The sequence below is a fragment of the Cervus canadensis genome, chromosome 14, assembly GCF_019320065.1.
Source record: "Cervus canadensis isolate Bull #8, Minnesota chromosome 14, ASM1932006v1, whole genome shotgun sequence".
NCBI classification, from domain to species: Eukaryota; Metazoa; Chordata; class Mammalia; order Artiodactyla; family Cervidae; genus Cervus; species Cervus canadensis.
Window position 1 is genome coordinate 29213670 of NC_057399.1, and position 23442 is coordinate 29237111.

At 39.7% G+C, this 23442-nt stretch overlaps 1 long non-coding RNA gene across 1 annotated transcript in view; it reads left to right on the forward strand.

The window, feature by feature from the left end:
* LOC122453379 overlaps positions 1–23213 on the forward strand; it is a 62886-nt gene extending 39673 nt beyond the window's left edge. The window contains exons 2-3 of the long non-coding RNA XR_006273026.1: positions 21203–21317; positions 22629–23213. This is a non-coding gene — a long non-coding RNA (uncharacterized LOC122453379). The remainder of the gene's footprint in view (positions 1–21202; positions 21318–22628) is intronic.
* The last annotated feature ends 229 nt before the right edge of the window (positions 23214–23442 follow it).

Sequence of the window (23442 nt, forward strand, 5' to 3'; positions counted from 1 at the left end):
ACACAGAGCCTCCTAGTCAGGAGTGACAAGGTCCTGGATATTATTCCTATCTGTGTGATTGAGACTTGTTACTCTCTCCATGGACAGACCACAATCCCCAAAGTTCAAGACTCACTGTTTAGTGAGAAATGAAGATAGAGTTTCCTGAATGAGCCCCCAGATGACCTGTGTGGGAGGAGAGGGCAGTGGGCGCTCGGGCTTCTCACGTTGTTTCAGTTTGCATTATCCAAAAATATCTGTTAGGTAGGGTGAGCTCTCTGAGGGGAAGGACAGCTTTGAGTTCTGAAATCCATATAAATCACATGGCACCCAGCAGGTATTGTGTTACAATAATTGTACACCTGGATTTTCTGTAATAGTCCCAATTTCAAGTCTCTGTTCTGCTGTCTATTGGATTTCATATGCTCCAGAAATGACATCATGTGGGGGACGATCTTAAAATATGTAATATTTATAGAGCATCCGCTAGCTATTCACTGGGTGTGCAGGCAGGAGCTAATGACAGAGACTGGAGTTTCTGGTCCGTGAGCTTTGAGTCTAGAGGGGTGGACAGGCCTGGAGACAAAGAATTACAGAAGAGTCTGCTTGCTCTAGCATTGTGGGGCATACCCAGTCTCTGGGAGAACAGAGGAAAGGGCCTAATGCAGATGGGAGCACAGGAAGTCTTTCTAGAAAAAGAAACCTCTAGGATTGGGGTCAATTCCTAGGCAGGTTGATAAGAAGTCTGGGGGTCCCCAAGGAGAGAGGGGTCTGGGGTTCTTGAGGAGGAGGAAAAGACAAACTTTTTTTTTTTTTTCCCCTCTACATAAAACGGATTTTTATTCTTTAAGGTCAGAACTCAGTTTAAACACAACTCAGTTTAAACTCTGTACTAAGGATTATACAACAACAATGTATCCAGCTTGAGGACAGTTTCTCCTTCCTGAAAACCTGACTAATCCTGATGTTTTAGAATGTAAATTATGGGAGTGGGTCTGGTAGGATCTTTCTATTGTTAAATTCTAATCCTGTTAGAACCCTGGGCTGGAGGAAGCACAAGCTGGAATCAAGACTGCGGGAGAAATATCAATAACCTCAGATGTGCAGATGACACCACCCTTACAGCAGAAAGTGAAGAAGAACTAAAGAGCCTCTTGATGAAAGTGAAAGAGGAGAGTGAAAAAGTTGGCTTAAAGCTCAACATTCAGAAAATTAAGATCATGGCATCTGGTCCCATACTTCATGGCAAATAGATGGAGAAACAGTGGAAACAGTGTCAGACTTTATTTTTGGGGGCTCCAAAATCACTGCAGATGGTGATTGCAGCCATGAAATTAAAAGACGCTTACTCCTTGGAAGGAAAGTTATGACCAACCTAGATAGCATATTAAAAAGCAGAGACATTACTTTACCAACAAAGGTCCATCCAGTCAAGGCTATGGTTTTTCCAATGGTCATGTATGGATATGAGAGTTGGAGAAAAAGAAAGCTGAGTGCCAAAAAATTGATGCTTTTGAACTGTGGTGTTGGAGAAGACTTTTGAGAGTCCATTGGACTGCAAGGAGATCCAACCAGTCCATCCTAAAGGAGATCAATCCTGGGTCTTCATTGGAAGGACTGATGCTGAAGCTGAAACTCCAATACTTTGGCTACCTCGTGTGAAGAATTGACTCATTGGAAAAGACCCTGATGCTGGGAGGAATGGGGGGCAGGAGGAGAAAGGGACAACAGAGGATGAAATGGCTGAATGGCATCACCGACTCGATGGATATGAGTTTGAGTAAACTCCGGGAGTTGGTGATGGACAGGGAGGCTGGCGTGCTGCGATTCATGGGGTCACAAAGAGTCGGACACGACTGAGTGACTGAACTGAGCTGAACTGAATGCTAATATTCACTGGCAAGTCTGGGTCAGTCTCCTGTGGGGTCACTGCTCCTTTCTCCTGAGTCCTGGTGCACACAAAGTTCTGTTTGTGCCCTCCCAGAGACTGTTTCCCCAGTCCTGTGTAAGTTCTGGCCACTCTCTGGTGGGTTAATGGAGACCTCCTCCACGAGGGCTTATGCCACACCCAGGTCTACTGCACCCAGAGCCCCTGCCCCCACAGCAGTCCACTGCTGACCTGTACCTCCTCAGGAGACGCCCAAGCACAGTTCTGTCTCAGTCTCTGAGGGGTCTCTGGGTCCTGATGCGCTCAAGGTATTTTTGAGCTCTCTGAGCATCTCTGGCAGATATGGGGTTTGATTTGAATGTGATTTTGCCCCTCCTGCTGTCTTACTGGGGCTTCTCCTTTGCCCCTGGACATGGGATATCTCCTCAAAGTTGCTCCAGCGCTGTGAAGTTGCCACTCCAGTGCCTACCATCTTGCTGGGCTTTCTCTACCCTTGGATATGGGGCATTTCCTCACAGCTGCTCCAGCGCTGCACAACCGTCACTCCAGCACCTCGAATGTCCAGGGATCTCTGGCAGTAGCATGGGTTGGCAGTGCCCTGCTGCAGGGTCGGGGTCACTGAGTGTACCTGTGCATGCATGGGACCTTTTGAAGGAGGTCCCCATTATCTTCATTACCTCCACCATAGTTTGGCCTCAGGTCAAACAACAGGGAGGGAACACAGCCCCACCCTTCAACAGAAAATTGGATTAAAGATTTACTGAACATGGCCCCTCCCATCAGAAGGTGACCCAGTTTCCCCCACAGTCAGTCTCTGTAAGGCAGCTTCCATTAGCCTCTTATCCTTCTCCATCAGAGGGCAGACAGACTGAAAACCACAAGCACAGAAAACTAACCAATCTGATCACACGGGCCACAGCCTTGTCTAACTCAATGAAACTATAAGCCATGCTGTGTAGGGCCACCCAAGATGGACGAATCATGGTGGAGAGTTCTGACAAAATGTGGTCCACTGGAGAAGGGAATGGCAAACCACTTCAGTATTCTTGCCTTGAGAACCCCATGAACAGTATGAAAAGCAAAAAAAAAAAAGATAGGACACTGAAAGATGGTCTCCCCAGGTCGGTAGGTGCCCAGTATGCCACTGGAGATCAGAGGAGAACTAACTCCAGAAAGAATGAAGAGATGGCGCCAAAACAAAAACAACACCCAGTTGTGGATGTGACTGGTGATGGCAATGAAGTCCTATGCTATAAAGAGCAATATTGCATAGGAACCTGGAATGTTAGGTCCATAAATCAAGGCAAATTGGAAGTGGTCAAACAGGAGATGGCAAGAGTAAACATCCACATTTTAGGAATCAGCGAACTAAAATGGACTGGAATGGGTGAATTTAACTCAGATGACCATTATATCTACTACTGTGGACAAGAATCCCATAGAAGAAATGCAGTAGCCATCATAGTCAACAAAAGAGTCCTAAATGCAGTATCTGGATGCAATCTCAAAAACGACAGAATGATCTCTGTTCGTTTCCAAGACAAACCATTCAATATCACAGGAATCCAAGATTATGCTCTGACCAATAATGCTGAAGAAGCTGAATTTGAATGGTTCTATGAAGACCTACAAGTCCTTCTAGAACTAACACCCAAAAAGATGTCCTTTTCATTATAGGGGACTGGAATGCAAAAGTAGGAAGGCACCTGTTACACCTGGAGTAACAGGCAAATTTGGCCTTGGAGTACAGAATGAAGCAGGGCAGAGGTTAATAGAGTTTTGGCCACGAGAACATGCTGGTCATAGCAAACAGCCTCTTCCAACAACACAAGAGAAGACTCTATACATGGACATCACCAGAGGGACAGCATGGAAATCAGATTGATTATATTCTTTGCAGCCAAAGAAGGAGAAGCTCTACACAGTCAGCAAAAACAAGACCAGGAGCTGACAGTGGCTCAGATCATGAACTCCTTATTGCCAAATTCAGACTTAAATTAAAGAAAGTAGGGAAAACCACCAGACCATTCAGGTATGACCTATATCAAATCCCTATGACTATACAGTGGAAATGACAAATAGATTCAAGGGATTAGATCTGATAGACAGAGTGCCTGAAGAAGTATGGACGGAGGTTCCTGACATTATACAGGAGGCAGTGATCAAGACCATCCCTAAGAAAAATAAATGTAAAAAGGCAAAATGGTTGTCTGAGGAGGCCTTACAAAGAGCTATGAAAAGAAGAAAAGTGAAAGGCAAGGGAGAAAAGGAAAAATATACCCATTTGAATGCAGAGTTCCAAAGAATAGCAAGGAGAGATAAGAAAGCCTTCCTCAGTGATCCGTGCAAAGACATATAGGAAAACAATAGAATGGGAAAGGCTAGGGATCTCTTCAAGAAAATTAAAGATAGAAGGGGAACAGTTCATGCAATGATGGGCTCAACAAAGGACAGAAATGGTATGGACCTAACAGAAGTAGAAGATATTAAGAAGAGGTGTCAAGAATACACAGAAGAACTGTGCAGAAAAGATCTTCATGACCCAGATAATCATGATGGTGTGATCCCTCAACCTAGAGCCAGACATCCTGGAATGTGAAGTCAAGTGGGCCTTAGGAAGCATCACTATGAACAAAGCTAGTGGAGGTGATGGAATTGCAGCTGAGCTACTTCAAATCCTAAAAGATGGTGCTGTGACAGTGTTGTGCTCAATATGCCAGCAAATATGGAAAACTCAGCACTGGCCACAGGACTGAAAACTGTCAGTTTTCTTTCCAATCCCAAAGAAAGGCAATGCCAAAGAATGTTCAAACTACCACACAATTGCACTCATCTCACACATTAGCAAAGTAATGCTCAAAATTGTCCAAGCCAGGCTTCAAGAATATGTGAACTGTGAACTTCCAGATATTCAAGATGGATTTAGAAAAGCCAGAGGAACCAGAGATCAAATTGCCAACATCTGTTGGATCATCAAAAAAGCAAGAGAGTTTCAGAAAATCATCTACTTCTGCTTTATTGAATATGCCAAAGCCTTTGACTGTGTGGATCACAATAAACTGTGGAAAATTCTGAAAGAGATGGGAATACCAGACTACCTTACCTGCCTCCTGAGAAATCTGTATGCAGGTCAAGAAGCAAGTTAGAACTGTACGTGGAACAGACTGGTTCCAAATCGGAAAAGGAGTAAAATAAGCAGGGTGACAATATACAACCTTGACGTACTCCTATATATTGTCACCCTACTTATTTAACTTATATGCAGAGTCCGTTGTGCAAAATGCTGGGCTGGATAAAGCACAAGCTGGACTCAAGATTGCTGAGAGAAATATCAATAACCTAAGATATGCAGTTGACACCACCCTTACGGCAGAAAGCGAAGAAGAATGAAAGAACCTATTGATTAAATTGAAAGAGGAGAGTGAAAAAGCTGGCTTAAAATTCAACATTCCGAAAACTAAGATCATGACATCTGGTTTCATCACTTCATGTTAAATAGATGGGAAAACAGTGGAAACAGTGACAGGTTTAATTTTGGGGGGCTCCAAAATCACTGCAGATGGTGACTGCAGCCATGAAATAAAAAGACACCTGTTCCTTGGAAGAAAAGTTATGACCAACCTAGGCAGCATATTAAAAAGCAGAGACATTACTTTGCCAACAAAGGCGCATCTAGTCAAAACTATGGTTTTTCCAGCAGTCATGTATAGATGTGAGAGTTGGACTATAAAGAAAGCTGAGCACCAAAGAACTGATGCTTTTGAACTGTGGTGTTGGAGAAGACTCTTGAGAGTCCCTTGGATTGCAAGGAGATCCAACCAGTCCATCCTAAAGGAAATCAGTCCTGAATATTCATTGGAAGGACTGATGCTGAAGCTGAAACTCCAATACTTTGGCCACCTGATGCGAAGAACTGGCTCACTGGAAAAGACCCTGATTCTGGGAAAGAAGGCGGGAGAAGAAGGGGACGACAGAGGATGAGATGGTCTGATGGCATCACTGACTCAATGGACATGAGTTTGAGTAAACTCCTGGAGTTGGTGATGGACAGGGAGGCCTTGCATTCTGCAGCATGGGGTTGCAAAGAGTTGGACACGACTAAGGGACTGAACTGAATGCTAGTAAAATTAATTGTTGAGTTTTTCATTCTTGAAGAAAGGACTGAAATAAATAGATGAAATTATTTTTTTTTCTGTCCTTAAGTGATGGTAAAATTAATCATTTTGGTGGGGTCACATTCAATTGCTAGTGATCCACTTGTAGAAAACCTACTGCTTTTAAGTGTCCTTACCTTAGTATATTTTGATTATGAAAAAAAGCAAAGGATAGGAGAGAATGTTGTCTTCAGTTTCAATTGCCTTACATAGAGAGTACTGGAAATAAAATAAGTGGCTTTGCTTTGGATACTGCTTTTTTTTTTTTTTTTTTTTGCTCCTTGCTGCTTACTAGCACTCTGCGGGTTGAATGGGAGATCCCCAGAGAGTTGTACTTATGATGTCCATAATCCTTAGGGGCATTAAGCCATTTCAACACAACAGAATTTGAAAGTGACACATCAATTAACAATTTGTCTAAGTGCAATTGTTGAACTTTGTCGAGTAGTGGAAGCCTCATAAACTTTATTCTTACTCAAGGCTTTACTCTCACTGAATTTTGCAGTATTAGAGATAAGTGAAGGAAAGGCAAGGCTGACAGAAGTAAGGTAGATTTTGGCAAAATGACTTGTTTCCATACTGAGAGCATTTAGCATTTCCAGAATAGTACACATTTATATATTCTTTTTAAACTAAGATTCTCTTCAGGATGTGGGATGAAAAGAATTTGACTGCTTATCCAGTGCACCTAACCAGTTTTCCATCCACACATTTTTGAGGTTCAGTTGAACTTGCCTATGTCCTCATACTTCCATGGCCACTTCAGCTTCCTGTTATTATCAGCCCATGATTCCAAAAGGTATACTTTCCTTCCTTTATTTCCAGATGGTCTGCATATGCTGTTCACTTTTCCACTCCAGGTTGAACTTGCTCTGTCAATCAAAGATAGACCATGTCTTCATAAGGCAGGCTCCTTGGGTGGTTAGTTGTCCTTCTAATTTCTGTATAATACTGGAAGATGAAACACTACTCAGTACATGCAGAATTATCTGAGCAACATTAATGGGCACATTTCTGGGATGGAAAGGGGTGGCCTTTTATTTTACTTTGAGTTCTCTAAAGTCTCCACTGAAAGCACTTTAATAAGTCCAGGAGTCAGACAATAAATTCACATTTTTTAATAGCAGCTCCACTGCAACTCAGGCAGCAGATACCACGCAGTTCTTAGACAAAGATAATCACTGTCTAGGAATTTATTTGCAAGTATTCATCTCCAGCACAGGAATAAAAGATGCTACTCTATGCTAGGTGCTTTGCATTGTAATCGACTTCTGCCAAAACAATAACCAGTTTGCCTCTAGTTGATAAGATATACAGGCATACCTTGTTTTATTGCACTTCACTTTACCGTGCTTCATAGACACTGCATTTTTTTCTTTAACAAACAGAAGGTCCATGGCAACCTTTGCATCAATGAAGTCTATAGGTACATTGTTTTTTCAAAAACTTCTGATCACTTTGTGTTTCTGCGTTGTATCTTGGTAATTCTTAAAACATTTCAAACCTTTTCATTGTTGTGATATTGGTCATGGTGATTTGTGATAGGTGATCTTAGATTTTCTATCGTAATTGATTTGGGGTGTGATAGACTTCATCCATGTACCAATGTTGACTTACTTGATAAAGGTTTTTTGTATTTTGCCTGCTCCAACTGCCAGCCGACCTGCCATCTCTCTCCCTCTCTTTGGGCCTACCCATTTCCTGAGACACAGCCATATTATAATTGGGTCAACTCATCCTAAAATGGTCTTTAATAAGTTTTCAGGTCAAAGAAGGAGTTACACATCTCTCACTTTAAATCAAAGGCCAGAAATGATTAAGCTTAGTGAGGAAGGCATGCCAAAAGCCAGGAGAGGCTGAACACTAGGCCCCTCACCCCAAACAGTTAACCAAGCTGCAAATTCAAAGCTAAAGTTTTTAAAGGAAATTAAACATAAACATAGAAAGGATAAGAAAGCAAAACAGCCATATTGCTGATATGGAGAAATCTGGATCAAAAATCAAGCTAGTTACAATATCCCTGGAAGCCAAAGCCTAATCCAGAGACAGACCCTAACTATCTTCAATTATCTGAAGGGTGAGAGAGTTAAGGAAGCTACCGAAGAAAGGTTTGAAGCTGGCAGAGGTTGGTACATGAGGTTTAAGAAAAGAAGCTATCTCTATGATATGAAATTGCCAGGCGAAGCAGCAAGTGATGATATAGAAGCCTCAGCAAGCTTTCCAGAAAATCTAGCCAAGATAATTCATGTAGAAGACTACACTACATAACAGATTTTCAGTGTAGATGTAACAGCCCTCTATTGGAAAAGATGCCATCTAGGACATTCATAACTAGAGAGGTGAAGTCAATGTCTGGCTTTAAATCCTTGAAGGACAGGCTGACTCTCTTGTTAGGGTCTAATGCATCTGATGACTTGAAGTTGAAGCCACTGCTCATTTACCATTCTGAAAATCCTATGGCCCTTAAGAATTGTGCTCAATCTATTCTGCCTATGTTCTGTAAATGGAACAACAAAGCCTGAATGACAGCACATCTGTTTATAACATGGCTTATTGAATATTTTAAGCAAACTGTTGAGACCTACTGCTCAGGAAAAAAGATTGCTTTCAAAATATGGCTGCTCATTGACAATATACTTGTTCACCTAAGAGTTCTAATGGAAATATACAATGAGAGTTCATGTCGTTGCCATACCTGCTAACACAACACCCATTGTTACAGCCCATGGATTAAGGATGAGTTCCAACTTCCAAGTCTTCTTGTTTAAGAAATATATTTATAAGACTATCGCTGCCATAGATGGTGATTCCTCTGATGGATCTGGAAAAAGTCAGTTGAAAATCTTCTGGATAGGATATACCATTCCAGATGCATTAAGAACATTCATGGTTCACTGGGAAGAGGTAAAAATGTCAACATTAATAGGAGTTTGGAAGAACTTGATTTCAGTCTTCATGCCTGACTTTGAGGGGTTCAAGACTTCATTGGAGAAAATAACTAATGATATGGTGAAAACAGCAAGAGAACTAGAATTAGAAGCAGAGGCGAAAGATGTGACTGAACTGCTGCGATCACATGGTAAAACTGTAACAAATGAAGAGTTCCTTCTTATGGATGAGCAAAGAAAATTGTTTCTTTAGATGGAATCTACTGCTGGTGAAGATGCTATGAATATTGTTGAAATTAAAGGAAAGGGTTTAGAATATTACAGAAACTTGGTAAAGTAGCAGCAGGGTTTGAAAAGATTGACTTCAATTTTTAAAAAGTTCTACTGTAAGTAAAATGCTGTCAACCAGTGTAGCATGCCTGCTACAGAAAATTATTCAGGAAAGAAAGAGTCAAACTTAGGAAGAGTCAAAGATAAGGCAAACTTCATTATTGTCTTATTTTAAGAAATTTCCACAACCACGCTAACTTTTAGGAACCATCACCCTTGGTCAGCAGCACTCAGTACTGAGGCAAGACTCTCCACCAGCAGAAGGAGTACAGCTCACTGAAGGCTCTGATGATGGTTAGCATTTGCATTAATTGCATTGCAATAATAAGTAATTTAAAATTAAGTTATGTATATTTTTTAGACAAAATGCTTTTGCATGTATAGTAACCTATAGTACAGCATGAACACAACTTTTGTATGCACTGGGGAACCAAAATATTCACATGAATTCCTTTACTGTGATATTTCTTTATTACAGTGATCTGAAACTAAGCCCACAGTATCTCTGACTTATGCCTGTAATCCATGTAGTAGTACTCTTAAGTTTAGGGGTAGCTAGCATCTTCTGCACTCATGAGAGTTCAGTAGAAACTTTCTAAAAACAGAGACGTGGGGGGTCCTGAGTTAACAAGTATTTCAGTTGACCCTCCTTTAAAGATATGTAAATTACCTGTCTGTGTCTCCTAGTGGGTGAGCATACTCTTTGAAGGCAAAAGAGAACTTAATTTTCATGAAATAAAACCAGAGATTAGGACAGGTAATGAGAAAGTACAGTTCTGTTGAGAAAGTAAGACGGGAAAGAAGAAGTACTGACTCCATAAAAAGGCAAGACTGGCAAGCATAACAGAATATCTTTCATAGTTTTACACAAGGGATTGGTCCATTTTGCCTGGAGATAACTCAGAAGTAATGATATCTTCTGTGTCAGCAAACATTGTTTGAAGTTGTACATATTTCAATTAAAATCCTACATAAGTTGTATCATTCCCACTCTTATGTTTCTGTGAAGGTATGTTTTAAGATGAGACTAACGTTTAAATCAGTAGACTTTGAGTAAAGCAGATTGCTCTCTATAATGAGGGTAGGCCTCATCCAAACAGTTGAAAGCCTTAGGAAAAAGACTGACTTCCTCTGAGGAAGAGGAAATTTTGCCAGCTGACTGGTTTCAGACTTGAACTGCAGCTTCAACTCTTCCCTGGATCTTTGACTTGTGAGCCTACCCTATAGATTTTGAGGACTTGTCAGTTTCTTGAAATAACAGCTCCCCCTACCCCCAAACACGTGTGTGTGTGTTCAGTCATGTCCGACTCTTTGCGAACCCATGGACTGTAGCCTGCCAGGCTCCTCTGTCCATGGGATTTCCCAGGCAAGAATACTGGAATGGGTTGCCATTTCCTTCTCTAGGTGATCTTACCCATTCAGGGATTGAACCCACTTCTTCTGCATTGGAAGGCAAATTCTTTACCACTGAGCCACCTTGGAAGCCTGTAGACATACACCCCCATCTATTGGCTGTGTTCCTTGTTATCCTGGAGAGCTCTGACTACTAAACGTCCTTCTCAGAGTCTCCCTCAAAAGGAGAGTGTTATGGGTCCCCAGTTCCAGGCACTCGGGATAGGTACCTTTGGTGGACTGGGAGAGCATAGGAGATTCAGTTGTGTTCAATAGCTAACACAGGAAGTGGCCCTGACCTCGGATGAACTGAGTTAGGCAGAGGCTCTTAATTGGAAGAGGGCTCAGCATAAGCTGATCCTGTGTTCTGACTCCAGCTTTTCCCCAGAAGGAAGCTTGTAAATAGAGTTGGAGGGACATAGTCTGGCTGTGCCATCTATTAACCTGTCTTATTTACCTCTGGTGGCTCAGACGGTAAAGAATCTGCCTTCAGTGCACAACCCCTGGGTTCTATCCTTGGGCCAGGAAGATCCCTGGAGAAGGAAATGGCAACCTACTCCAGTATTCTTGCCTGGGGAATCCCATGGACAGAAGAGTCTGGCAGGCTACAATCCATGGGGTTGTAAAGAGTTGGACACGGCTGGGCGACATTTACTTCACTGCACTTATGTCACCCCACACCCACCCATAGTTCCTTGAAAACTTTGGCTCCTGGCCCTAATTCTATCATCATTTTTCATGTCTTCAGCCTATACAACAGATGACCCATCTAACACCCTGGCCTCTCATTCTTTTACTTCCTCATTTCCAACTGCATATCGTTTTCCACCACATTGCAGCCAAATTTCATCTTGGACCTTGTCATCACTAGTGACTGCACCAATTCTGAAGTCTCAGTTTCAAAATCCAGTTACTCCATTTACCACTTGCTATACATCCAGCTTACTTGCTCTCATTTTTCTTTGCCACAGCTCTTTGACTAGGGAGACCCACAAATTCCTTGATCCACTGCTTTCTCACCATCCATCAACACCTTCCTGTTTTGTCTGACCCTTCCTTGTTCAGCTTATCATCACATGGTCCCTCACTAGGCTAGCAGCATAGCAAATGCCTTCAACTAAGCTGAGGTTAAATGCACATGCCTCATTGGTCACTTGAACTTGTGGTTCTTAAAGGACTAGGCCCCCATTAATTTGAAGGGCAGTATATTCTCAGGAAAGGTGATGAGATGGCAGAGGCATTTCAGAGTTTTAAAGGAATTGGAAACTATATTTCTCAGCAGGTAAAATAAAGCTATTTTTTCAAGTTTATCAGGTTAGGGACTCCTTGTAGATAAGAATTAACCTTGACTTTCTGAATCCTAACAGCTAAAGCAATTTCATATAGCACCAACTCTGAAAATCCTCCCCTTGCTTCGAATGTATACATTTACAGATTTTTTTTTTATTTTTTATGACACTCAGACAACTTTTGGGCTTTCTGGTTTCTTGTATCATACTGAGCAAGGAGACCCATCATCACAGTTACATTTTTTACTTAGTAACTGTCTAGTTCCCAAATAGTCTACTCGGACCAATTTCAGGGGGTTGGTAGTTTGAATGATCTCTAAGCAATATACTCATGTAGGTAAGCCAATGTCCACATTGGCTATTTAAATTAAAAGTAATTAAAATGTTTCATTAGGTCCCATTTGTTTATATTTGCTTTTATTTCCAATATTCTGGGAGGTGGGTCATAGAGGATCCTGCTGTGATTTATGTCGGAGAGTGTTTTGCCTATGTTCTCCTCTAGGAGTTTTATAGTTTCTGGTCTTACATTTAGATCTTTAATCCATTTTGAGTTTATTTTTGTGTATGGTGTTAGAAAGTGTTCTAGTTTCATTCTTTTACAAGTGGTTGACCAGTTTTCCCAGCACCACTTGTTAAAGAGGTTGTCTTTTTTCCATTGTATATCCTTGCCTCCTTTGTCAAAGATAAGGTGTCCATAGGTTCGTGGATTTATCTCTGGGCTTTCTATTCTGTTCCATTGATCTATATTTCTGTCTTTGTGCCAGTACCATACTGTCTTGATGACTGTGGCTTTGTAGTAGAGCCTGAAGTCAGGCAGGTTGATTCTTCCAGTTCCATTCTTCTTTCTCAAGGTTGCTTTGGCTATTCGAGGTTTTTTGTATTTCCATACAAATTGTGAAATTAACTTAAAAGCTTTTGCACAACAAAGGAAACTATAAGTCAGGTGAAAAGACAGCCCTCAGATTGGGAGAAAATAATAGCAAATGAAGCAACAGACAAAGGATTAATCTCAAAAATATACAAGCAACTCCTGAAGCTCAATTCCAGAAAAATAAATGACCCAATCAAAAAATGGGCCAAAGAACTAAACAGACATTTCTCCAAAGAAGACATACAGATGGCTAACAAACACATGAAAAGATGCTCAACATCACTCATTATCAGAGAAATGCAAATCAAAACCACAATGAGGTACCATTACACGCCAGTCAGGATGGCTGCTATCCAAAAGTCTACAAGCAATAAATGCTGGAGAGGGTGTGGAGAAAAGGGAACCCTCTTAAACTGTTGGTGGGAATGCAAACTAGTACAGCCACTATGGAGAACAGTGTGGAGATTTCTTAAAAAACTGGAAATAGAACTGCCATATGACCCAGCAATCCCACTTCTGGGCATACACACTGAGGAAACCAGATCTGAAAGAGACACGTGCACCCAAATGTTCATTGCAGCACTGTTTATAATAGCCAGGACATGGAAGCAACCTAGATGCCCATCAGCAGATGAATGGATAAGGAAGCTGTGGTACATATACACCATGGAATATTACTCAGCCATTAAAAAGAATTCATTTGAATCAGTTCTAATGAGATGGATGAAACTGGAGCCCATTATACAGAGTGAAGTAAGCCAGAAAGATAAAGAACATTACAGCATACTAACACATATATATGGAATTTAGAAAGATGGTAATGATAACCCTATATGCAAAACAGAAAAAGAGACACAGATGTACAGAACAGACTTTTGGACTCTGTGGGAGAAGGCGAGGGTGGGATGTTTCGAGAGAACAGCATGTATATTATCTATAGTGAAACAGACCACCAGCCCAGGTGGGATGCATGAGACAAGTGCTCGGGCCTGGTGCACTGGGAAGACCCGGAGGAATCGGGTGGAGAGAGAGGTGGGAGGGGGGATCGGGATGGGGAATACATGTAACCCCATGGCTGATTCATGTTAATGTATGACAAAACCCACTGCAATGTTGTGAAGTGGTTAGCCTCCAACTAATAAAAATAAATGAAAAAAAAAAAGTAATTAAAATGAAGTAAAATTTAAAATTTAGTTCTTCAGTCAGAGTAGCCTCTTTCACATGTTGCATATGAAATTAGTGGCTACTATGTTGAACAGTAGAGAAAACATTTTCATGTTATAGAAAGTTTTATTGGGTTCTTCTGTCTTAGATCAGGGGTGGCAAGCTATATCCCTGGGCCAAGTCTGGCGCTTGGCTTGTGTCTGTACAGCCTGCAAGCTGAGAATGGTTTTTACATTTTTAAAGAAGTGTAAAGGAAAACAAAGAAGAGTATGTGACTAGACCACATGTGGCCTAGAATATTTATTATCTGGCCTCTTATAGAAAAAAGACTGTCTGTTGTGCTTTAGGTAATAAATCGCTTAAATGTTTAAATGTCTATGCTTATTCATATAGTCTCCAACTTAACCATGGTTCAATTTAGATTTTTTGATTTTATGATGGTACAGAAGTGATCCACATTCAATAGAAACTGGCTTTGAATTTTATCATAGGCTAGTTATATGTAGTATAGTACTTTCTTATGATATTGGGCAGCAGCAGTGAGCTACAGCTCCCAAATAACCATATAATCACAAGGGTAAACAACTAATACACTTACACCATTCTGTTTTTCACTTTTAGTACTGTGTGCAGTAAATTTCATGAGGTATTAAAACCTTTATTGTAAAATAGGCTTTGTGTCAGACGATTTTGCCCAACTGTAGGCTAATGATGCTAGGATGTTCAGTAGGTGAGGTGTATTAAATGTATTTTCAACTTATGGTGTTTTCAAATTATGGGCTTATTGGGACATAACCCCATTATAATTCATGGAATATCTATATAATGTACTGTAGGATGTAAGAGCTTGTGATCATGAATCATATTTTTCATGATTATGTAGAATTCTATTATATAGAATCCAGTACATGGCTAATGCCTGTTGAGTATTCAGTTGAATAAATATTACTGATAGCCTTTTAAATGCCAGTTGTTGGAGATTTTTAGATGAATAAGGCATTCAAGAAATTCAAGGAATTCATGTTTTAGTCTAGTAGGCAGAACTGTGAAGTCCTAGCTGTATTACTAATTAAACTATAAGTACTACTAATAATGGTATTACATACAGTAGTGTTGGAGTGTAGAGAGAGATGAATTCTGATGAGGGCTATATTTGCCTGGGAAGTAAAGAATGCAGCATGTAAGTGGGACTTTGAGGATAAGTAAGGGATTAAATAGACAGAGAGGCAGGGAAAGGCATTCAAGTGGTGAAAACTCATGGTGCATTTGAAGAAATGTCAAGTAGCCAAGTATGATTTAATTATAAGACGAGGAGTAAGCAGTGTACCAGGAGCAGTAGGAGGAGACAAGAGTTGGTGTTTTTTTTCTTTTTTTTCCCTAGTCTCTTCAAAGCATTCAGGCATTACTTCCCATTTGAGGGGTTGGTGTTTGATGAGAGATGCTAGTCTTCTATCACTAGGCAGTAGAGGGGCAGACTGTCATACGTTCTCAGAAGAAAGCTCTGCTCTGTTCAGTGCCTGAGGTAGAAAGTGCTGCATCCATTTTTTACACCTATTGGTTTGACTTCTATACTTTTCAGGTGAGATCAAGGGCTTTGAAATTGCTGGAGTGGTGGGACTTCGGAATATTATAGCTAAGGGAAATTGACACAACACTCCTAGTGATTTAGCCTGACTCAGAACTACATCAGTTTCCTTGCTGTTTTGCACCAGCAAGTCTTGCTTGTTGGGAAGAGTGGATCATGAAAGTGATCACAATCAAACAGTCTGTCTGATACAACCACAAAAGGTTATTTTGCTTAAGACTATAGGAAAAGACTCTGCCCTGCTCTAGGACATGATTTCTGCTGGTTCTGTTCTCCACTTATTTCATATCCTGTGCTTGATGGGAGTGTGTGAAATGCTGCTCTGACATTATTCAGTTATTGTTTGTCTTTATACTGATGTCCTTGCTTACTGCTCTATGTCACTTACAGCAGCAGTTTAAGGGGCTCTGCAGGCCTGGAGAAACCATGCATTCAGGAGGCCTGTGTGCCGTTGCATGACTTAATGAAGGTAGTCAGGAGACAGATCTGTAGGTTTGCTTCTCCGCATCCTGATACCATGAGCTAATGGAAACAAGGTTTAGGAGGTCTTAGTGTGCTAATGGGCTTTCCAGGTGGCTCAGTGGGTAAAAAAACCTGCCTGCAATGCTGGAGATGCTGGAGATATAGGTTCAATTCCTGGGTTGGGAAGATACCCTGGAGGTGTGCACGGCTACCCACTGCAGTATTCTTGTCTGGAGAATCCCATGGACAGAGGAGAACATAGGAAAAGTCAATTATTAAGAATTTTCTCCTTTGCACAGCTATTGTGGGTTCACTGCTGAAATCCCAGAAAACTAAGCAGGGTGACATAATCAACATATAATCAACATAAGAATTACAGTACTGTACAACAGCATACAGGGATTGCATCTAATGAAGTTATGTTTGTCTCAGCCCCATTTTCTGGAATTTTATGATCAGGAACATTTGACAAAGGGCTTAGATAAATCCTCTGAAATTCAAGTATTTGGTTTCTGGTAAAAAAGCAGTGGTTGTGAGCTTCTTAAATAACATCCATGGTTGCCCCAAACTTCTGAGACGGACTTTGGATCTTCCCCTTTGTCACATGATGACATGTAATGTTTTATCATTAGCTGCCTTTGTTTAGCCTTTTTGTTTTATTTAGATGTCAAAATTCATTTAATCAAGGAGCTGTCTTCTTTAACCAATGGCTAAAAGGGCCAAATATAGAATAGATTGTGCCAAGTTTAGAAGCTGTTTAAAATTCATGGATATGAAGTTTCAACTTGAACTCAAAATTTTGGTGTCTGAGTTAATTTATATTTGGCAAAGTATAATTTCCAGGTTTCAAAAATGGAACACCAAGCAGAAGAAACTTTCTGTGGAAGTGTATTTTAAGGCTTCTTGGATCCTGTAACCTCTTAGGAAAAAAATACACTAATGTTTTAAGAGAAAACCAATCAGAAACACATGGATTAAGCTGCCTTCAAAGGAAAGAAAGCTTTAAACGTTAAGAGGGAATAGGATTTTGAAGAAATATGATGTTTTCAAGATGCAGAAGTTGGGAAGAAAGTGAGTAAAATGTAAACAGACCCTAAAAATAGATGTCTTCGTATATGACCAAAATGAGTAAACGGATTTACCTCCTATTGGCTCTGCTTTATGGATGAAGAAACTGTGACAGTTGCCCCACCCCAGATCACACCCCTTGGAGATCAAGACTTTATCCACGATTTGGTGATGTCACTCACTCTTCTCTCAGAGCGTGGAAAGGACAGAGTGCTGTAATGGTTAGCCTGTAAGTCCTAGACATAATGATCTCATATTTGGACAGTTGCTCCCCAGAATGGGGCAAGAGAATCATGCTGGTCATCCACAGAACCTCAACTGTGGGCTGCACGCTCACCATAGTATGCTCCTTATAGCTCTGTGTAGTGCCATTGCACCATAAATGCAATTAATGTGTGCAGACTCAACTGTTAGGGTAAGGGAGAGAGGGAGACAGGAATAAAAAATAATAATTACAAGTTATTTCAGTTACTGTTCTACTCGGTGAGCATGAGATAGAGAAATTCCTACAGCCCCGGGTGATCTCTAGTCCTATGTAACTGTCTTAGAACATCTTGCTGTATTGAATGTAATTGTAAGTATTAAATGTACAGATATACATTTTCGTATTAAATGACCCAGTAGTACAAGTAACTACAACTTAGCCAAACAAATAGTAAATTATTTTCCAAAGTTAATTGTGATGGAGTCCCTGGAAAATGGTACATTTGTTTGTAATGTGACCCTTTTCTAAGAATTTTTCAAGAGAAAATCTGATATTATTCAAATTATTTTCTTATGCCCTGACTTTAGAACTTAGCCACAGCATAAAATGGAATACCACTGTTATTCACCTGCAGAAGCCCAGGAACTGAGTAAAAGAAAATTTGGAGGATTAGGAAATTAAGCCTGTGGTGTAGAATTATCAACTATAATAAAACTGATGTTCAATGGAAAGCATTCAAGAGAAAAAGAAGAAGGGGTTGGTTATAATATAAATATGGCAAGAGCCATGCTTTGCAAAAGCCTGATTTTCTACACTAAAGGAAAGACTAGTAAGTAAAGACTTTTAATGACAGGAAATAATTGAAGGAGAGATATGATACACAATGACAAGTGGAGGGAGGTTGGGAACATGGGAAATGTAGGTTATCTGTGTCGGATAGGATCAGTGTGAAGGAGTATCACGTTGGGTATACACATGACTTCTAAGTATTTGACTTATAATCAGGGCAAGTGGTTACTGGTTCTAATGGAAAATTACAGACCCTAAATCTACTGAAAGTCATTTATGAAAGTGAACAGTCCTTGGTGTAGAAAGAATTCAGAATTTAGTGTCAGATAAAAACCATATGAACCTTTCTTCATTTGCAAAATGGCTATAGTAAAGTGCTCAGTAGATTGGCTTGTTAAAAGGCTTAAATGAGACATGACCAAGTGCCCAGCACAATGCTTGTGCATTGGCAGATGGAATGTAAAAAAACCCTTATCTTTGCAACGGGGGGCATTCAGAAAATTTCTAAATGCAGATTGCCTGTTAGATCTTATATAACCATGTAATAACACTCCATCTTCCTAGATATGAAAAATCAAGGCTGGATATAAAGACTAGGAGTCAAATAGACTTAAACTTGAATCACTTCCACATCTCTAGCTGCTTGATATCTTAAGGAAACATTAATAGCTCAGTATAATTTTGAGTTCTTGCGAGTAGTAAATGAGGTGACAAATAACACGGAAAGAACTTAACACATAGTTTTAACTCAAAATCTTACTTCCTTTCTCCTCCCTTTTTAAAGTATCTCAAACAGCCCTTGTTGTTGTTGTTCAGTTGCTAAGTCACATCTGACTCTTTGCAAACCCATGACCTGCAGCACGCCAGACTTCCCTGTCATCCTACCTCCCAGCGTTTGCTCAAATTCAAGTCCATTAAGTTAGTGATGCCATCCAGCCATCTCATCTTCTGTCGCCTGCTTCTCCTCTTGACCTCGGTCTTTTCAGCATCAGAGTCTTTTTCAGTGAGCCGGCTCTTTGCATCAGGTGGCCAAAGTATTGGATCCTCAGCTTCAGCACCAGTCCTTCCAATGAATATTCAGGGTTGATTTCCTTTGGGATTGACTAGTTTGATCTCCTTGCTGTCCAAGAGACTCTCACGAGTTTTCTTCAGCACCACAGTTCAAAAGCATCATTCTTCAGTGTTCAGCCTTCCTTTTGGTCCAACTCTAATACAGTTTTTTGTTTGTTTGTCTTTTACTTATTCTTTTTAAAATTTATTTCTTAATTGGAGGGAAATTGCTTTAAAATATTGTGTTGATTTCTGCCATACAACAATGCAAATCAGACATGATTATACATATATTACCTCCCTCTTGAGCGTCTCTCCCCTCCCCCATCCCCACCCCACTAGGTCATCGCAGAGAGCTAGGCTGGGCTCCCTGTGATATACAGCAACTTTAGTACAATGTTAGAAAAAATAGTTTAAGATTACTTTTGCCTGTGACATGAAGTTTTGAATTGTATTTTGAACTGCATTGTTATCTCAACTATTCTATTTAGCAGCATGTGAAAATACTTTTTGAATTTATAGCAGGGTCTAAACATCTGGACTGGAATGCAAAAGTAGGAAGAGTCAAGAAACACCTGGAGGGACAGGTAAATTTGGCCTTGGAGTACAGAATGAAGCAGGGCAAAGGCGAATAGAGTTTTGCCAAAGAATGCACTGGTCATAGCAAACACCCTCTTCCAAAAACACAAGAGAAGACTCTACACATGGACATCACCAGATGGCCAACACTGAAATCATTGATTATGTTCTTTGCAGCCAAAGATGGAGAAGCTCTATACAGTCAGCAAAAACAAGACCCAGAGCTGACTGTGGCTCAGATCATGAACTCCTTATTGCCAAATTCAGACTTAAAGAAAGTAGGGAAAACCACTATACCATTCAGGTATGACCTAAATCAAATCCCTAATGATTATACAATAGAAGTGAGATATAGATTTAAGGGACTAGATCTGATAGAGTGCCTGATGAACTATGGACAGAGGTTCGTGACATTGTATAGGAGATAGGGATCAAGACCATCCTTGAGAAAAAGAGATGCAAAAAAGGAAAATGGCTGTCTGAGGAGGGCTTACAAACAGCTATGAAAAGAAGAGAAGCAAAAAGCAAAGGAGAAAAGGAAAGATATATCCATTTGAATGCAGAATTCCAAAGAATAGCAGAGAGAAATAAGAAAGACTTCCTCAAGCAACCTATATGTCCATCAGCAGACGAATGGATAAGAAAGATGTGGTACATTTACACCATGGAATATTACTCAGCCATTAAAAAGAATACATTTGAATCAGTTCTAATGAGGTGGATGAAACTGGAGCCTGTTATACAGAGTGAAGTAAGCCAGAAAGATAAACATCAATACAGTATACTAACGCATATATATGGAATTTAGAAAGATAGTAACGATAACCCTATATGCGAGACAGCAAAAGAGACACAGATGTATAGAACAGTCTTTTGGACTCTGTGGGAGAGGGTGAGGGTGGGATGATTTGGGGGAATGGTATTGAAACATGTATATTATCATATGTGAAATGGATCGCCAGTCCAGGTTCGATACATGGGACAGGGTGCTCGGGGCTGGTGCACTGGGATGACCCAGAGGGATGGGATGGGGAGGGAGGTGGGAGGGGGGTTCAGGATGGGAAACACATGTAAATCCATGGCTGATTCATGGCAATGTATGGCAAAACCACTACAATATTGTAAAGTAATTAGCCTCCAATTAAAATGAATAAAATTATAAAATAAAAAAAAAGCCTTCCTCAGTGTAAGCAAAGAAATAGAGGAAAACAATAGAATGGGAAAGACTAGAGATTTCTTTAAGAAAATTAGAGATACTAAGGGAACATTTCATGCAAAGATGGACACTTTTGGACAGAAATGGTATGGACCTAACAGAAGCAGAAGATATTAAGAAGAAGTGGCAAGAATACACAGAAGAACTGTGCAGAAAAGATCTTCATGACCCAGATAATCATGACGGTATGATCATTAGTACCTTTTTACTAATGATTAGAAAATCCCATTTTATTGCTACACCACAATTTGTTTATTCATTCTCAAGTTGATGAACATTTGACTTTGTTCCAGGTTTGGGAAGTTGGTACTAAAAGCTCTGCACATTCATATACAATGTGTGACCTCTGTGTGACCATATATTTACATTTCTCTTGAATACCTCGATGTGTAATTGCTAAGTCTTATGGTAAGTGTATGCTTAAATTTATCAGAAACTGTCAAACTGCTTTCCAAAGTGCTTGCCATGTTATGCATCTTCATCACTAGTGTAGAAGACTTTTAGTTGCTCAACCTCCCTCACAATACTTAATATTGTCAATTTCTTTAATTTTAACCATTTTTAGAGGCTAAACATCTTTTGTGTTTCATTGCAATGTGTTTTTTATTTGCCCCTCCCTAAATGACTATTGGTTTTCAGCATAATTTCATTTGTTCATTTGCCACCCCATATTTTCTTTGGTATCTATTTATCTGGTTTGCCATTTATTTGTCTTAATAATTATCTATTGAAGAGTAAAATTTTAAATTTTGATGAAATATAATTCATTAACATTTATATTTCATGCTTCTTTTTGTCCTACTTAAGAAATCTTTGCCTAACCCAGGTTTCACATTTTTTTAAATGTTTTTTTCTGGAAGTTTTATGGGCTTCCCTGGTGGCTCAGACAGTAAAGAATCTGTCTGCAGTGCAGGAGATCCAGGTTTGATCCCTGGATAGGGAAGATCTCCTGGAGACGGGAATGGCAATATCTAGTTTTAGTTCTTTTATTTATATCAGTGATTGATTTTGAACTCTTGTATTAGAAGAAAGTCAATGTGAACTTTTTAAATAGTGAGGTATAATCATTCCAATGCAACTTATTGAAAAAATCCTTTTCCAGTTGAATTATTCTGGCATATTTGTCTAATGTCAATTGTTGATAGATAGACAGATAGACAGATAGATAGATAGATAGATAGATGGACTTTTCTGGTTCATTGACCTATATGTCATTATTCCAAGGCCAAGTTGTCTTACTTACTGTAGCTTTACAATAGGTATTGAAATCACATAGTGTGAGGCTTTCAGTTTTGTCTATCCTTTTCAAAATTAGTTTGTCTATTCTGAATTCCTTGAGTTTATATATAAATTTTAGCATTGGCCCCCCATTTTTACAAGGAAGTCAGTTGATGTTTTGTTTATGAATGCATTGAATCTGTAGATCAATTTGGAGAAAACAAACATTCTGAAAATATAAAACCTTCTGATCATAAAAATGATACAGCTCTGCATTTGTCTTCTTTAATTTGTCTTAGCAACATCTTACAGTTCTCAGTGAATATAACTTTCATATAGTTTTTAAACTGTATTTCTATTTATTTCATGTTTGATATTACAGTAAATTATAATTTTAAAATTTCAAATTGATAATCTGTGGCAAATATATGGAAATATAATTGACTTTTATGTGTTGATCTAATACACTATAATCTTGCTAAACTCATTTATTTTTTCTAGGCGTCATTTTGGAAATTTCTTAGCTTCCCTCGTGGTGCAGATGGTAAGGAATCTGCCTGCAATGTGGGAGACCCAGGTTCGATCCCTGGGTTGGGAAGATCCGCTGGAGGAGGAAATGGCAACCCACTCCAGTATTCTTGCCTGAAGAATCCCATGGACTGAGGAGCCTGGCAGTCTATAGTTCATGGGGTTGCAAAGAGTCCAAATGACTGAGGGACTAACTCTTACCTTAGGATTTTCAGCATAGATGAACATGTACTCTGAACAAGAACAGTTTGAATTCTTCCTTTCCAATACCTATTTCTCTTATTTGTTCTTTCACTATTATCTTACCTTATTTCTCTGGCCATGATTTATATCATAATGTTGAATAGAAATAATTAAAGCAGAATCCTTGCCTTGTTCTTCATCTTAGAAGGATAGCATTCAGTCTTTATTCAGTAAGTGCAGTGTTAACTGTAGGTTTATCTATCAGACTGAGAAAGTTGATAAAACTTAAATTTTCATTTTAAGATTCTTAGATGAGAAATTACATTGATGATTTCCAAATGTGAATTATTGAGATGAGTTTAATTTGCTAAGTATTTGTTAAAAATTTATATACATATATATATAATATATATATATATATAAATATATATATATTCATGAGGGATGGGCTTCCCTGATAGCTCAGTTAGTAAAGAATCCACCTGCAATGCAGGAGACCCCAGTTCGATTCCTGGGTCAGGAAGATCTGCTGGAGAAGGGATAGGCTACCCACTCCAGTATTCTTGGGCTTCCCTTGTGGCTCAGCTGGTAAAGAATCTGCCTG